We start from the raw sequence: 18012 nt of genomic DNA on the forward strand, positions 1-18012 counted from the left end.
GAGCAGCGCTCCGAAAGCTAGTGACATCGAAACAAACCTGTTGGACTTTAACCTGGTGTTGTAAGACTTCGTACATTGGTAATTAGAAGAGGCATGTACATAAAATACATAAAGTACATAAAATACACAACTGGTGGACAGAGAAAGGACAGCCCAGAGGTCTGAGACATTCAGCGGGAATTAGCAGCCCCTCCCCACCATCGCCGTGACAACAGATGTGGCGCCCAGTCAACCGGTGATCAATATTCAGTCGAGAAGAGTTGAGCTGGAATTGATGTCTGGCGAGGCAGCGCTGTATCAAACGGTCAATGTTCAGAATGAAATAATGAAACTAAATAGTTCAACGTTGCTGATCATTAACTTGTAAAGCATCAGCCGCCCTATAAAAGCGCCGCACAGAGATTCGCGTGCAGTTCGTGGAGCAGCGCAAGAGCCAGAGACAGTAATCAGCATTGAGCAGGAAATCAACTTCAGCATGAAGCCTGGTCTGGGCCTCTTCTGCCTCATTGCCATCTTGGTGCTGAAGGGCGCGGTATGTACCTCGCACACAAATTTCACAATTCTTCTATCGCTGCTCTTATCCTGCCTCCTTATTTCCACTGCAACTGGTGGCCCCTCTGGTACCTCAATTATGTGTCCATTATTTTGTGAGAGGTTGGACGCTGAATGTTTGTTGCTATTTGGCCATGGGGAGAATCACACCAGGCTTCACTTTCCTCCCCTATTATAGCACCACCAAGGGTGAGAGGATCTTGGAGTAATTACATGGGTACAGGTGTGGTATTATACCTTGGTCTCTCCTGGCCTGAATTGTTTAGTATCTTTCCCCTCCTATGTCCTTCGCACAGTGTTATGTGACAGTATGTTATCTAATGTTCGATGCCATGGGTAAATTACTGCACTCACCGATACTGTAATAATGAGCTGTGACTAAGAAACACATAGGGCCAGGTTTCTGCTGAAAAAATATTAAACATTCTAAGTATTCTGTAAACTATGCAAACCGCCTGATGTTATATATACCTTGTTTGCCCTTCTGTAACCATGGATAGATCTTCACCAATTTTATTCCAGGGCAAAAAGTTGAAACCCCACCCCAGATTTGAGGCCCCGAATGTGTATAGGAAATGTCCATGCCTTTGAAGCATTTTCCGGGTTGTCACCTCTGGAATCACACTGTGGGTTACGCGGAAACGATCACTTCGTACTCTTTGTACGATAAAGGAGTTTGTGCTGCAGTCCCTCACTCAGGACTGTGGCTAACTGTATATGAGTTCTTGTTCCGCAACGATGCCTCAGAAGAGGAGCGTTTGTGCCTACCCCCCATCACCGTGGGAGTAATTTTAACCTAGTTCGTCCTCGATTAATGTTGTTGTATATTTGACTCCAGCAGAAAGTGATGGTGGGTGAGGTGCAAGACGGACAGTCAATCGCATCCTATGGGGTTTCTGCTAAGATTTCAATCTTTGGGCAATGACTACTAATCCTTTAGAATGCAGTTGTGAATGCTTCGGTTCACTAATGTTTACCTCCATCCTTACATTTCAGAATATCTCTCCGGTATCAGGTTCTTCTGGATCTAGCGCCTCACGTTTAAGCAGTTCTACAGCCGCGTCAAACCCCGAGTCTTCAGCCGCGTCAAACCCCGAGTCTTCAGCCGCGCCAAAACCCGAGTCTTCAGCCACGCCAAAACCCGAGTCTTCGGCCGCGCCAAAACCCGAGTCTTCGGCCGCGCCAAAACCCGAGTCTTCGGCCGCGCCAAAACCCGAGTCTTCAGCCACGCCAAAACCCGAGTCTTCAACAACGCCATCAAAGGCCATACGTTCCAGTGCGTTGTTCACCTCGACCATGGGCCTGATTGTGGGATCTATGTTGGTTTTTTGTCATATTCAACTCTTGTAGATCATTCTATCAATAAACGGGTATGAGGGTCGATCTGAGGTTACTTCACTCAAACGCGATTGAAATTCAGCAGAATTACGGAATTGTCGCGTATTTTCATTAATCAGACTGGATATTTTGCTGCGAATAAAATCTAATTGGGATTTGTTTCTTGTGTTTTTGATCTGTACCATGTGGGTGAGAGATCTTCCTGTGATAAATCATGGGCAAAATTCTCCGGAAACGGCGCGATGTCCGCCGACTGGCGCCCAAAATGGCGCCAATCAGACGGACATCGCGCCGCCCCAAAGGTGCGGAATGCTCCGCATCTTTGGGTGCCGAGCCCCAACATTGAGGGGCTACGCCGACGCCGGTGGAATTTCCGCCCCGCCAGCTGGCGGAAACGGCCTTTGTTGCCCTGCCAGCTGGCGCGGAAATGACATCTCCAGGCGGCGCATGCGCGGGAGCGTTAGCGGCCGCTGACAGTTTTCCACGCATGCGCAGTGGAGGGAGTCTCTTCCACCTCCGCCATGGTGGAGACCGTGGCGGAGGCGGAAGGGAAAGAGTGCCCCCATGGCACAGGCCCGCCCGCGGATCGGTCGGCCCAGATCGCGGGCCAGGCCACCGTGGGGGCACCCCCCGGGGTCAGATCGCCCCGCGCCCCCCCCCAGGACCCCGGAGCCCACCCACGCCGCTGTGTCCCGCCGGTAAGGTAGGTGATTTAATTTACGCCGGCGGGACAGGCAATTTATCGGCGGGACTTCTGCCCATCCGGGCCGGAGAATCGAGCGGGGGGGGGCCGCCAACTGGCACGGCGCGATTCCCATCCCCGCCAAATATCCGGTGCCGGAGACTTCGGCAACCAGCGGGGGCGGGATTCACGCCAGTCCCCGGCGATTCTCCAACCCGGCGGGGGGTCGGAGAATGTCGCCCCATGTTTTAATCTTTCTGACACATCAATACTTGATAAGATTTTACTCATGTAAATAAATTGTTATTGAACGCTCATTCCCAACATTCACGTCGGCTTTACAGTTATTGCTGTTTAGATCTGCCCATCGAGTCTGCACCAACCCTCCGAAAGAGCACCCAATCTAGGCCCATGCCCCCACTCTATCTCCCTAACCCAATTACCCCACCTAACTTTTTGGACACTAAAGGGCAATTTAGCAAGACCAATCCACCTAACCTGCACATCTTTGGACTTTGGGAGGAAACCGGAGCTCCCGGAGGAAACCCACGCAGACACGGGGAGAAATGCCACAGTCACCCAAGGTCAGAATTGAACCTGGGTACCTAGCGCTGTGAGGCCGCCTCACTAACCACTGTGCCACCATGGCACCCATGAGCAATCTTTCCATAGTTATTGATTTGTTCACCATCTTAACTAAATTAAGGTCCAGCTTAAGATGAATGATTCCGTGTCTTTGTCCAGGGTGGAGAGGGGAAGTCACCTGCCAATTCAATGCCAGTGATACATTTCCACAGTGGTATGCAAATGGTACATGTACCACAATGCCAGTGGTACATTTCCGTGGGCAGCACGGTAGCACAGTGGTTGGCACAGTTGCTTCACAGCTCCAGGGTACCAGGTTCAATTCCCGGCTTGGGTCACTATCTGTGCGGAGGGTGCACGTTCTCCCGTGTTTGCGTGGGTTTCCTCTCAGTGCTCCGGTTTCCTCCACTGTCCAAAATGTGCCGGTTAGGTGGATTGGCCATGATAAATTGCACTTAGTGTCCAAAACAAATGTTTGCTGGGGTTACGGGGATCGGGTGGAGGCGTGTGTTTATGTAGGATGCTCTTTCCAAGAGCTGGTGTAGACTCGATGGGCCGAATGGCCTCCTTCTGCACTGTAAATTCTATGATTTCCCTGTAGCTGCTACAAGATGCCTCTTCCAAATGGCAGACACTGGGCTATTGGCTGAACATGCATTTGAAATTCCCTCAATGAACATACTTATTTTGAATGAGTTAATGAATCTTCCTGGGAGCAGATGTGTGAGAGATTATTAAGCAGCTGTGTTTTTGCATGTTCATTGTTGCAAATGATTGGAGTGTGCTGACTTGTATTGGTGCTACTTTGATTCTATCTCAATTCAATCATCAGATTATTTCATCTTCAGATTCTTCAACTAATATATTTAAATCATGAATCACTTCAATCTAGTGCTGTAATATGGGTTCTGTTCCATGTGGAATAAAATGGCTATATCCTGTATCACACGTTTATTCTCTCTATACTGAGAATCTGTTTTATTGCACTTCACCATAACAACACTTGTGGATTGCTGTAGATCTTTAACTCAATATATTCACCTGCTTTTTCTCCAGAATGAGATCTGTCCATGTCTCTTAGACATCTTTCCAAATTGCTTAAATCAAATTAGTAATTGATATCCGATTTTGTCTACACACTAATCCCAAAGTCACGGAAGTCAGCAGCGGTCTCTCAAACTCAAAAACAGTGATTCAAGTGCTTCAATGAGTTTATGGAGCAGATAAGATGAGTTGTATGACACTTTCAGGTGACAACTCCCTCACTCTGACTTTCCCAGCATTCTCTTACACAACACGGGCAAAATTCTCCCGAAACAGCGCAATGTCCGCCGACTGGCGCCCAAAACGGCGCCAATCAGACGGGCATCGCGCCGCCCCAAAGGTGCGGAATGCTCCGCATCTTTGGGGGCCGAGCCCCAACATTGAGGGGCTAGGCCGACGCCGGAGGAATTTCCGCCCCGCCAGCTGGCGGAAACGGCCTTTGTTGCCCCGCCAGCTGGCGCGGAAATGACATCCCCGGGCGGCGCATGCGCGGGAGCGTCAGCGGCTGCTGACAGTTTCCCACGCATGCGCAGTGGAGGGAGTCTCTTCCGCCTCCGCCATGGTGGAGACCGTGGCGGAGGCGGAAGGGAAAGAGTGCCCCCACGGCACAGGCCTGCCCGTGGATCGGTTGGCCCCTGTCGTGGGCCAGGCCACCGTGGGGGCACCCCCCGGGGCCAGATCGCCCCGCGCCCCCCCCCCAGGTCCCCGGAGCCCGCCCACGCCACCGTGTCCCGCCGTTCAAAAGGTGGTTCAATCCACGCCGGCGGGACAGGCAATTTATCGGCGGGGCTTCGGCCCATCCGGGCCGGAGAATCCAGCGGGGGGGCCTGCCAACCGGCGCGGCCCGATTCCCGCCCCCGCCGAATATCCGGTACCGGAGACTTCGGCAACCGGCGGGGGCGGGATTCACGGCAGCCCCCGGCGATTCTCCAACCCGGCGGGGAGTCGGAGAATGACGCCCCACATCTCAGACCAACACATCATGCAGCTTCATTTCTTCCTTTCACCTCACATTCCCCATCTGAACAACCCTGACACTTACCCTCATTCCCACATGGCAACCATACCACATAATCGGGGGCAGCAAGGTGGCACAGTGGGTTAGCATTGCTGCCTCATGGCGCTGAGGTCCCAGGTTCAATCCCGGCTCTGGGTCACTGTCCGTATGGAGTTTGCACATTCTCCCCATGTCTGCGTGGGTCTCACCCCCATAACCCAAAGATGTGCAGCGTAGGTGGATTGGCCACGCTAAATTGCCCCTTAATTGGAAAAAATGAATTGGGTACGTTAAATTTATTTAAAAAAATTATACCACATAATCATCCACAAATGCCGCCATTGCATCCTCTCTGCACAATTCATTTCTCATACTCATAACTTTCTCTACAGGAAAAAACAGCACTCAACTCCAGGGAGAGGCAGAGAACAGGAGATGGCCTTCCTGTGATAGCTACCTTGACGGCCACTGGCAGTGAGGCCTACAGTGAATGTGGTCTTGTTACAGGAGGCTTGAGATCTCAGCAACAACCTACCATGCAAACTTGTGCCTCCTGATGTATTGGTGCTCAGGCATATGTAGAAAGATGACCCGCTGGCTATGCACCCCCGTGCTGAGGGAATAACTGCCTTCCAGCTGGATTCTGTGTCCATCATCTCTGCCCTGTGGAGCAGCATGTGGCTGAGGAGAAGGCAGCTTATACTTCTGCTCATGGTGCACCAGGCGCTCTTGGTGTTACTGTTGCTCCTCTTGTTCCTCATCAGAGATGTAAAGTGGAGCTGCATAAGATGCTGACAGTCTGACAGCAGGGAAGATCAGATCAAGGGGAGTGCATGAAATCTAAGGTAGTTGAAATTACTTCCTAAGTAAAGCAGTGGTACTGTCCCACTGAACAAGTGCTATGAGCACAAACCTTTCATTATTCAGTTTCACTATTTAAAGGTTTGCAGCCTGTCAGTTTAATTGAACGTCTCCCCACTGAGTTCTTACCTTGTTGACTCTGGTGAATTAGCCACAGCCAAGCAAATCTGCTCACTGGTTGTTAAAGCAAAATCTTGGGATAAATCCATAATTATTTGTCTATTTAAATTATTGACTTGATATCTCCATGGGGGTTCCTGCTTGTTTCCTGGTTAAACCTGGAAGCGCGTATGATCAAGTCAGGTTTCTAACCCAGTGGTGAAGGAAATGTGGATGTAGAAGCAAGTCTTGTCAAACACGAAGAGGGAAATGGAAAGCAACGAAGGTGAACATGGTAAAAGAGAGATGGAAATTCTGTCAGAGAAAGAGAAGTATTTCTTCAAGGTAGGCATTCCTGGAAGATAAATGACAGTGAATTAAACACTTACATGAAAGCAAAATGCAGATGCTGGAAATCTGAAACAAAAATAGGAAATGCGGGAAAAGCTCTGCAGAAGTCATATGGAGTCACAATGTTAACTCCGTTTCCCTCTCCACAGATACTGCCAGATCTGCAGAGCTTTTCCAGCATTTTCTGTTTTTGATTCAGATTTCCAGCATCCGCGGTATTTTGCTTTTATTGTAACCCACTGGCCCTTTTGGGGCTTTAATCCGATCGAGCCACCAGCACCCCCCAACCGCTGCCCCCCCCCCCCCCCCGCCCCCTGCACTTCCTGCATCTGAACTGCCCATGGAATTAAAATTATGTGCAATATTGAAGAAGTATTTCCAAGGGAGGGAATGCAACAGAAAACCTGTAATCATTGCAAAGACAAATGGACGGAATGTCCATTGTGTCATGATATCCACATTAACATATCATGGTGCAATCACACACACACTGATGGACAGGCAGTTGGACCAACCAACACACACACAACATCGCAGCCAATCACCAGTGAGAGCACACGCACTATAAAACAGGGAACACCACAGTTCCCGCTCATTCTACCAGGAGATAGCTCAGGGCACAGAGCTCACAGCGTGCCACTCAGACATACACCATGTGCTGAGTGCCTCACCAAGATAGTGCTAGGGCTGGGTCCACAGGTTAGCTGGTAAAGTACGAACCACAGCCAGCAGTTAATAGTTATTATTGTACAGAATAATAAAACAGAGTTGCACCATCTACAACCGTGTTGGTTCGTTTGTGTATCGGAATACCCAACACGACACATTGTAAAACAGCGGAGGTTTGGAAGGGGGATGAACTGGTGATGTGGGGGTGAAGACCCTCGTTAAAAAGAGAAATTAGGAAATGCTAGCAGGTAACTTTATAGGAAATGTTTAGAGCTAGTATAATAATATACAGATCAAAAGAATAGTTGAAGAGAAGGTAAAACAGGAAGGATGGCACAAAATAATGGAGCCTTTGCTCAGTGAACCAAGTCAGAAAGTCACGGGTTTAGATCAGACATTAAATGACATCACCTTCTGTCCTCATCTGGATGTGAACGATCCAATGGTACTTATTGAAGAAAAACAGTGAGGTTCTCCCTGGGGTCCTGGCCAATATTTATTCTTTAACTAACATCACTAAAAACAGATTATTTGGCCATCACCACATTGCTGTCGGTGGAAGCTTGCTACGCTGGCTGCTGAGTTTTCCTACCTTACATTAACAGCAATACTGCAAATAGTACCTGACTTTTGGAAAGTCGTGAAGTAATGACAGGCGCTATATAAATGCATTTCCATCCTTCCCCTATCTTCTAAGGATGGGGAGTCATCCATTATGATTGAGAAACAAGGTTCCACTGAAACAGTGAGGGCAGGGGGAGGGGGGGGGGGGAGGGGGGGAGAAGGATCTGATAAGAAGGATCTGATACAGTTTAATAGCAGCTTGTTAATGTTGCTGTGTTCACATTTATTGCAATGATCAATAAAAATTGTGTAGGCAACCTTTGAACCTGAATTCAATTTCATTCAATCAACCTTGTTGAAAGGAAGCTGTTGAAAGTGGACGCATGATCAGTAAATCATTAACTCTGGGGATGCACCGTAACGTAATGGTGAGCACCGCTTCCTCATGGCGCAGAGGACCTGGGTTCGTTCCCGGGTCACTGTCTGTGTGGAGTTTGCACATTCTCCCTGTGTCTGCATGGGTCTCACACTCACAACCCAAAGATGTGCACGGTAGGTGGATTGGCCATGCTAAATTACCCCTTAATTGGAAAAAAATAATTGGGTACTCTAAATTTATTTAAAAAAAGTAAATCATTAACTTTGATTCAAGATGATTGCTTAACATGGGCCAACTCAGTTAGGTGTGGCACTCAGTCATTGTATCAACGGGATATCAGCATGAAGAAATTCAGTTCAGAACTGAGAATATTTCTTGTGGAACCAAGGACAATAGGGCAAAGGTTCGGGAAGACCAAAGAGTAGTTAATGACAAAGTTGCATCTTAAGTCCAAGTTAGCTTTGGGTCAGTGGCTGCACTCTGATCCTCATTTCAATAAACAGGAGGTTTGGTCAGGAGCCTGACTGGAGCTCTGAAGTGAGTGGTCTCACCAAAGCGTAACTGAGAGGTTATCCAATCCCAGAAGGATCTGCTACCTGAAAGGCAAGCTGGAGCAGGAATATGGTGGTTAGAGTTTGCAGTGGGAAACATATGGCAATGCTCTCTACCTGCCTCTATTACATAAGAACATAAGAACTAGGAGCAGGAGTTGACCATCTGGCTCTTCGAGCCTACTCCGCCATTCAATGAGATCATGGCTGATCTTTTGTGGACTCAGCTCCACTTTCCCGCCCGAGCACCATAACCCTTTATTCCTTTAATCATCAGCTTCCCAATCCATTGTGGGCTATAGCTCTGCATTCCTTTCTGTGCCCGTCAATGTTTTACTTTTCATTTTCTATCATTTTTATAAAAATAAATTTAGAGTACCCAATTATTTTTTTCCATTTGAGGGCCAATTTAAAGTGTTCAATCCACCTAACCTGCACATCTTTGGGTTGTGGGAGTGAAACCCATACAGGGACGGGGAGAATGTGTGAATTCCACACAGATAGTGACCCGAACCCGGGATCGAACCCGGGTCCTTTGTGCCGTAGGCAGCAGTGCTAACCACTGCTCCATCGTGTTGCCCCTGCTTTTCATCTTCACACAATTTACGAAGTTGCTCTTCTGGCACTAATGTGGGTAAATTTTCCTGATCATCACTAAATTAATTTAAACTGTTTTAGGATTATTCACAGACACCCCCTGCCACCATGTAATGTGTTCCTTTTGTCCTTTGGTTCCCAGATGTTGTTAATAATCACACTTTAAGCTCGCAAAGATCAGAAACCCTTTATGTTTAATATTGCCATTCTGTCTTGTACACGAGAAGAACTGGATTGAACTGGTTCTGTACACATCACTCTAGTGCAGTCGTGAAATGTGGCCCCTAGAACATTTACCCAAACCACATGAGTTCCGAGCTAAGTAATTCCTAGCTACTTACACATATTTACAGAGAATACAATATATAGCAATCAGAGTATTTGGCTAAGTTGGGGACAGTTATCCCAATAAAAGTTTTGTGCACAAATACATGTCGCATAAGAAATAAAACAAGTGAGCTAGAAACACAGGGAAATATTTAATGGAGGCAACTGGCATCCTACCTGCCAGCTGAAGAGCTGGTGAGAGCTCTGTGTCGCCTCCTTTGGCTAAGGTCTGCCACATTAATTGATGGTCAGTCAATTAACTGGACGGAGACAGACCTTCCCTGGGAGCAAGGACCCGGGGGGGGGGGGGGGGGGGGGGAACGTCCTGCTGACCGAGATTTGCTAGCCAATCAGAGACTGGCATTTCTTCATTGATCGGCAGTACATCTGAGGAGGTGGTACTGCTGCTGGTACACCCACCTGAGGCCTAGGATTGCCATGGGCCCACTCTCACCCTCACCCACTCCCACCCACCCTCACCCACACCCATGCTCACCCTGCTTGCTTGTGAGCATTTCTGCAATTTGCTTTGTAGGATAGGAAGGACTAAAACAAATTATTTCAATAATCTTCTTATCAGATGTGAAGAGCAGAAACGAAACTCCAAGCAGTTATTATGAGAATGCTCAAAATGATTAGATTAAAATTGGACCACTGAAACCTAGAAGCATGCAGAGGCAGACTGTAATCATAAACACCTCATAAATGATTTCAGGAATTTCCAGATTATCTCAGCATGTGCAACAAATAATATTACTGAGACTCATTGTGAACAATATGAAATCTCACCTATTGCGCTAGCCTGGGCTGAATTATTTTTATTCTGGGGCAATGACCCTGCCATTGGTATGAAATGCCAGCAAATACCTTGTTCAACTTCTTAGTCTCTGTTCCTTTACTTCAATCTTCCTAAAACATTCTTTCTGTCCCAAATCCCTGATTGCCTGAATTTCTTTGGGATGTCTGCTTTTTTGCGGCTTTTGGAAAGAGCACCCTACCCAAGCCCATACCTCAACCCTATCCCCATAAACCAGTAACCCCACCCAACACGAAGGGCAATTTTGGACACTAAGGGGTAATTTAGCATGGCCAATCCACCTAACCTGCACATCTTTGGACTGTGGGAGGAAACCGGAGCACCCGGAGGAAACCCACGCACACACAGGGAGAACGTGCAGACTCTGCACAGGCAGTGACTCAAGCCGGAATCGAACCTGGGACCCTGCAGCTGTGAAGCAATTGTGATAACCACTGTGCTACCATGCTGCCCTTAAAGGTGCCCCCGGTTGCTAAGCAATCACTTTATGCTTCTCCAAGCTTTAACTTACTTTTCACGTCGTAACTTCTCTCAGAACAATGAGCACAGGTGGATTTGAGCAATCCCAACACCACCCATACACCTTTGTCTAGCATGAGTCTAACTGTATGTTTATCCTTCTTTACACAAGAACACTAAATTAAATCCAATTAAAAACTATACCTTATTTCTAATATTTACCAATAGATTCCTTAAAACAACCTCATTTTCCTGACATGTGACTGCAGCACAAGCTGTGCTAAGGATGGGCATGAGTGGCAAAAGTGGGACAGAGGCAGGACTTGGGGGAGATGGGGGGTGATGGGGTGGGGGGAAGGTCCAGAGGGGAAGAGTGGGAGACTCTCCAGGGCATGTTTTAAGAGACTATCTGGGGAGACATGTTAGAGGGTTCATCATGGCATGCATGTCTTGGTCCTAGTTTTGGGTGGGGGAAGGCCTTTCAAAGCAATGACGATCTTAGAGAAATTTGTTGAACGGGCATGGTTTGTGACTTGCTTCATCTGGGAGTTGGAAGGGGGTACTTGGACTCAGGGTGCACAGTCACATTCAGGGGAGACAGTTGCATCTGGTTCAGTGCAAGTTCGAGGTAGTAGCTGGTCTCAATGAGTGGTTGAGGGGGGTCTCTGAAAGTGAGGCTGCAGCTGGTCTCAAGAATGGGAGGGATCAAATGCTACTGATCTTTGAGTCACCGAGGGGATTACAGGGATGGTTCATGAGGGGCATGCAAATGTCAACATTGAAGGGATCGGGGGAAGAACAGGAATAGCTCCATAAATAATAATGGGGTCAAGGGTAACCAGGAAGGCTGAATGGTCACAGAAGAGAAGGTGTTAGGAAGTGAAAATGAAATGAAAATTGCTTATTGTCACAAGTAGGCTTCAAATGAAGTTACTGTGAAAAGTCCCTAGTCGCCCCATTCCAGCGCCTGTTCGGGGAGGCTGGTACGGGAATTGAACCGTGCTGCTGGCCTGCCTTGGTCGGCTTTAAAAGCCAGCAAAATAGCCCAGTGTGCTAAACCAGCCCCTCGAGGCAGTGACTGTGGAGGGGCTGGCATTCAGTAGATTTGTTTGGTCATCTGCTATTGAAGGGATGTAAAGAAGGGATGAGGTGAATTTATCCAACGGGCACAGCTGAATGCAGATTCTGAAGCTCTATACTCCGGGCTAAGTGGTCATGACTGAAAAGGCACTAAACTGACTATCTTTCCATCATGCCAAGGCTATGTTCTCTCAATGGAATGTGTAAGATTATAGAGACAAGTTGACAATCGCATGTGGCTGTCATCACCTGGGTCAAGGTGCAATGTCTGCATCTGCAGTCAAGTATGAAAGGGAGGAACACCCATCTGTGATCCTCCAGGTTGTCCTTCATCTGGAAGGGTGGGCTGGGGATGTCATGTCTAGACAGAGGAAAGGCCAAGAGCTTCACACTGGCCTGTTGGCTTGGAGATGGAGGAAAACCTGTCAGTTTGATTTACTCGCACATACAAAGAGGTGTTGGGTTTGCAGGCTGCAGGAAACCCTGCCTTGGTTTGGCTTTCATACAAATGAGGTAAAGAACATAGAACATAGAACATAGAACATAGAAAATACAGCACAGAACAGGCCCTTCGGCCCACGATGTTGTGCCGAACCTTTGTCCTAGATTAATCATAGATTATCATTGAATCTACAGTGCAGAAGGAGGCCATTCGGCCCCCTGAGTCTGCACCAGCTCTTGGAAAGAGCACCCTACCCAAACTCAACACCTCCACCCAACACCAAGGGCAATTTGGACATTAAGGGCAATTTATCATTGGCCAATTCACCTAACCCGCACATCTTTGGACTGTGGGAGGAAACCGGAGCACCCGGAGGAAACCCACGCAGACACGCGGAGAACGTGCAGACTCCGCACAGACAATGACCCAGGCCGAAATCGAACCTGGGACCATGGATCTGTGAAGCAATTGTGCTATCCACAATGCTACCGTGCTGCCCTTAAGAACAAATAAATCTACACTATATCATTTTCCCGTAATCCATGTACCTATCCAACAGCTGCTTGAAGGTCACTAATGTTTCCGACTCAACTACTTCCACAGGCAGTGCATTCCATGCCCCCACTACTCTCTGGGTAAAGAACCTACCTCTGATATCCCTCATATATCTTCCACCTTTCACCTTAAATTTATGTCCCCTTGTAATGGTGTGTTCCACCTGGGGAAAAAGTCTCTGACTGTCTACTCTATCTATTCCCCTGATCATCTTATAAACCTCTATCAAGTCGCCCCTCATCCTTCTCCGCTCTAATGAGAAAAGGCCTAGCACCCTCAACCTTTCCTCGTAAGACCTACTCTCCATTCCAGGCAACATCCTGGTAAATCTTCTTTGCACCTTTTCCAGAGCTTCCACATCCTTCCTAAAATGAGGCGACCAGAACTGTACACAGTACTCCAAATGTGGCCTTACCAAAGTTTTGTACAGCTGCATCATCACCTCACGGCTCTTAAATTCAATCCCTCTGTTAATGAACGCGAGCACACCATAGGCCTTCTTCACAGCTCTATCCACTTGAGTGGCAACTTTCAAAGATGTATGAACATAGACCCCAAGGTCTCTCTGCTCCTCCACAATGCCAAGAACTCTACCGTTAACCCTGTATTCCGCATTCATATTTGTCCTTCCAAAATGGACAACCTCACACTTTTCAGGGTTAAACTCCATCTGCCACTTCTCAGCCCAGCTCTGCATCCTATCTATGTCTCTTTGCAGCCGACAACAGCCCTCCTTACTATCCACAACTCCACCAATCTTCGTATCGTCTGCAAATTTACTGACCCACCCTTCAACTCCCTCATCCAAGTCATTAATGAAAATCACAAACAGCAGAGGACCCAGAACTGATCCCTGCGGTACACCACTGGTAACTGGGATCCAGGCTGAATATTTGCCATCCACCACCACTCTCTGACTTCTATCGGTTAGCCAGTTCGTTATCCAACTGGCCAAATTTCCCACTATCCCATGCCTCCTTACTTTGTGCAGAAGCCTACCATGGGGAACTTTATCAAATGCCTTACTAAAATCCATGTACACTACATCCACTGCTTTACCTTCATCCACATGCTTGGTCACCCCCTCAAAGAAGGGCCCATTGTAGACAAAGAGCCAGAACAGCAAGAGGGTACAGGGCCCAAGAAGTCCAAGATGTTACTAATGAGGGGCAAATGCAACGATAACCATTGGCCTGACCACAGATATATCACATGTGATGCTCATAGATAAATATGTGTGAAAGACATCACCACAGGCATTTTTGCTTGCCCAGGGATGTTGTCACTCATATTTGCCTGCTTCTCTGGGACAAACTATGGCTGCTGGACTTGGAGGGCATCCCGTGCCAGTGTTATTGAAGGTAACCACCACACTCAACTTATTTCCTAGTCCTTCCTTCCAGGGCTCTACTGGGGACTTGTACAGTATCTTCCAATCGGCAAAGCACAAATGCATATGGGAGGTGACAGATTCACCATTCATTAGTGCTCACCAGTATGCTGAGTTCCACATGGATGCTGAAAGCTAGACTGCCAGAGCTGTGGGATTTGTGGCAATATTGGTTTCCTCCAAGTGCAGGTTGCTGTTGACTGCCCGCATGTGGCCTTGAGAGCTCCCTGGCAGCAGCCAGTGAGATTCATCAGTCCCAAAGCATTTCACTTTTTAAACGTCCAGCTAATTTGAGATCACAGAGGGCAAACCCTGCATGTTTGCACTAGGTACCCAGGGAACTCTCATGATTCGAACAATTTCAGCCACTCACAAATGTGACTGATCTTTGAGTCACCGAGGGGATTACAGGGATGGTTCCTCTGGGACAAGGGATACCCTCAGAAGATGTGCCTGATGAATTTCAATTCAATGAAAAACTCTAGAATATCAAACTAATCTCAGGAATGGTAACCATAACAACCATCAGTGATTTTTGTAAAAACCCATCTGATTTACTAAGTCCTTTAACGAAGAACATCTACCAGTCTTGCCTGGTTTGGCCTCCATGTGAATCCAGATCCATGACATTGTGATTAACTCTTAACTGTGGGCAGCACGATAGCACAAGTGATTAGCACTGTGGCTTCACAGTGCCAGGGCCCCAGGTTCGATTCCCCGTTGGGTCTCTGTCTGTGTGGAGTCTGCACGTTCTCCCCGTGTCTGCGTGGGTTTCCTCTGGGTTCTCCGGTTTCCTCCCATAGTCCAAAGACGTGTAGGTTAGGTGGGTTGGTTATGATAAATTGCCCTTAGTGACCAAAAATGTTTAGGAGGGGTTATTGGGTTACGGGGATAGTAAAAAGTGAGGGCTTAAGTGGTTCGGTGCAGACTCAATGGGCCAAATGGCCTCCTTCTGCACTGTATGTTCTATGTTAACAGTGGTTATCACTGCTGCCTACGGTGCTGACGACCCGGGTTCGATCCCGGACCCGGGTCCTTGTCTGTGTGGCCTTTGCACATTCTCCCCATGTTTGTGTGGGTCTCACCCCTACAACCCAAAAATGTGCAAGCTAGGTGGATTGGCCATGCTAAATTGCCCCTTAATTGCGAAAAAATATAATTGGGTACTCTAAATTTAAAAATATTAAAAATTTAAATAAAATAAACGTTTTTTAAAAAACTCTTATCGGTCCTCTTAAATTCCCAGCATGCCACTCAGTTCAAGAGCAATTAAGGATGGGCAATAAATACCAGCCCTGGCAATGTCTACATTCCATGAAAGACCATAAGACCATCAGACAAAGGAGCAGAATTAGGCCACTCGGCCCATTGAGTCTGCTCCGCCATTCAATCCCCATTCTCCTGCCTTCTCCCCATAACCCCTGATCCCCTTATTAATCAAGAACCTAGCTATCTCTGTCTTAAAGACATTCAGTGTTTTGGCCTGCACAGCCTTCTGCGGCAAAGAGTTCCACAGATTCACCACCCTCTGGCTGAAGAAATTCCTCCTCACCTCTGTTTTAAAGGATCGTCCCTTTAGTTTGATATTGTGCCTTCTGGTTCTAATTTTCCTACTAGTAGAAACATCCTCACCATGTACACTTTATCCAGGCCTCGCAGTATCCTGTAAGTTTCAATAAGATCCCCCCTCATCCTTCTAAACTTCAACGAGTACAGACCCAGAGTCCTCAACTGTTCCTCATACAACAAGCTCTTCATTCCAGGGATCATTCTTGTGAACCTCCTCTGGACCCTTTCCAAGACCAGTCCATCCTTCTTTAGATACAGGGCCCATAACTGCTCACATTACTCCAAATGGGGTCTGACCAGAGTCTTATACAGCCTCAGAAGTACATCCCTGGTCTTGTATTCTAGCCTTCTCGACATGAATGCTAACATTGCATTAGCCTTCCTAACTGCCGACCGGACCTTAACGTTAACCTTAAGAGAATCTTGAACAAGGACTCCCAAGTCCTTGAATGAAAGAATAAAATGGAAAAATGCATCTTAAATCCTACACTCAAACCACTCTTGCAGTCAAGGCTAATGCGCCTGTTGTATCCTTACGTGCATTTCTCAGCTGCATGGTCGCTGAAATTGACAAATCACCAAGGAAGGATATTCACCATTGAACCTGTCAGTTACATCTTCCTCCTGACAGTTAGGGCAGCCTCTTGATTTTGATTGTTAGGAATACAGTCTCCAACTATAGTGTCTCACCCCTGAAACTGAACCTTGGCACACATGTAGCTGATTTTCATCCCCACGGGTTAATGCGCCATCCAGAAACAACTGACATCAGTGCAACAGCAGCAGGAGATGCTATGAACACATCTCCTGAGATCATAGTGTGGCGAGAAGTGACAATTGACTTACAGGAGTATTGACCAGGCAGCATACTGACAAATGGTGGCCAGTCATTGCATTTGTGGGATTATAGGCTAAACACCCCGGTGATAATGTGGGAGAACTGAATCAATAAAAGTTCCCAAATGGACTTAGTTGGGGGACCAACAATCTTGAGGCTTGACGGACTGTAAGACTATTAGAGAAATGGAATCCATGAGACTTGCAAAGGGTTAGTTTCAAAATACATCGACAATTGTGCAGACGACATACATCGGGCTGGATTCTCCGATTTTGTAGCTGTGTCCGGAGGAAGCGACCAAAAAGTCAGCGCCGCCCCTGCACCGATGCTCCGCCCGGTGGGGGACTAGCAGCCACGCTACATAAACCCGGCTTTACCTGCAGATACGGACGGAGAATGGCCAGGTCCGTGGTTGCGCATGTGCACGGCGGTGACCTGCGGCGGTCACATCGTACAACATGGCGCCGTCCGCACGCGGACCCAGCCTGCGAGATTGTGGCTTCCTGTAATCCCCCTCGCCACACCCGGACCACCCTCCACCAGTTCCCCCAGCCCCCACTGAAGCCCCCCCTGCCAGTGGAACGGCTCCCCCCACCCCCGACTGTAGCGGCGCTGGACACAGTCCGCAGCCGCCACGCGAGGTCCCCGAAAGTTGATACGTGACCGACACTGTCGGGAAGTTGTCCATCAGGGGAGGGCCTCAGGTGACGTCCTTAGGCCGTCCCAACGGTGTGCGGTGTACTCAGCGATTATGCCGTTTCTGAGGGAGCGGAGCATCCAGAAAACGGCGATGCCCCTGATTTCGGCGTAAAATGGATACTCTGCCCAATCGCCGAACATGTTTTTGGCGTCAGCAATCGGAGAATCCAGCCTAATGAGTGTACACCTGTGTCACCTGTGTACATTCAATACTTCTTAATTTTTCTTACTCTACTGCTATATCTAGGTGCAGACCTGAAATCCACAGCTGGGGTAGAGGCAGCTAGGTCCTGTTTACTAAGATGCCTTTGGTGGGTGTTCTATAGTGGCTCGAAGCCTAGAGACCCTAGCCTGCTAAGAATCTCCTGTACAAGTATGCCTCCTCAGTCTGACCTGTTGAGTGTGATGGGGGGCGAAATTCTCCGTTATCGGCGGAAAGTCCGCCGATCGGCGCAAAAAACGACGCAAATCCCACTTGCGTCACGTCATAAAAATGGGCCGATAGTCTCCGGCCAGAAATGGGCTAGCAGCGACGTAACGGGATCCGCGCTTGCGCAATGGTTCACG

At 48.0% G+C, this 18012-nt stretch overlaps 1 long non-coding RNA gene across 1 annotated transcript; it reads left to right on the forward strand.

Moving 5' to 3' along the window:
* The first annotated feature begins 270 nt into the window (after window positions 1-270).
* Window positions 271-4100, forward strand: LOC140414880 (uncharacterized). The gene is made up of 2 exons (XR_011944012.1): window positions 271-532; window positions 1549-4100. It is a non-coding gene; the product is annotated as an uncharacterized lncRNA (long non-coding RNA).
* The last annotated feature ends 13912 nt before the right edge of the window (window positions 4101-18012 follow it).

Source organism: Scyliorhinus torazame, chromosome 1, assembly GCF_047496885.1.
Source record: "Scyliorhinus torazame isolate Kashiwa2021f chromosome 1, sScyTor2.1, whole genome shotgun sequence".
Taxonomy (NCBI): Eukaryota; Metazoa; Chordata; class Chondrichthyes; order Carcharhiniformes; family Scyliorhinidae; genus Scyliorhinus; species Scyliorhinus torazame.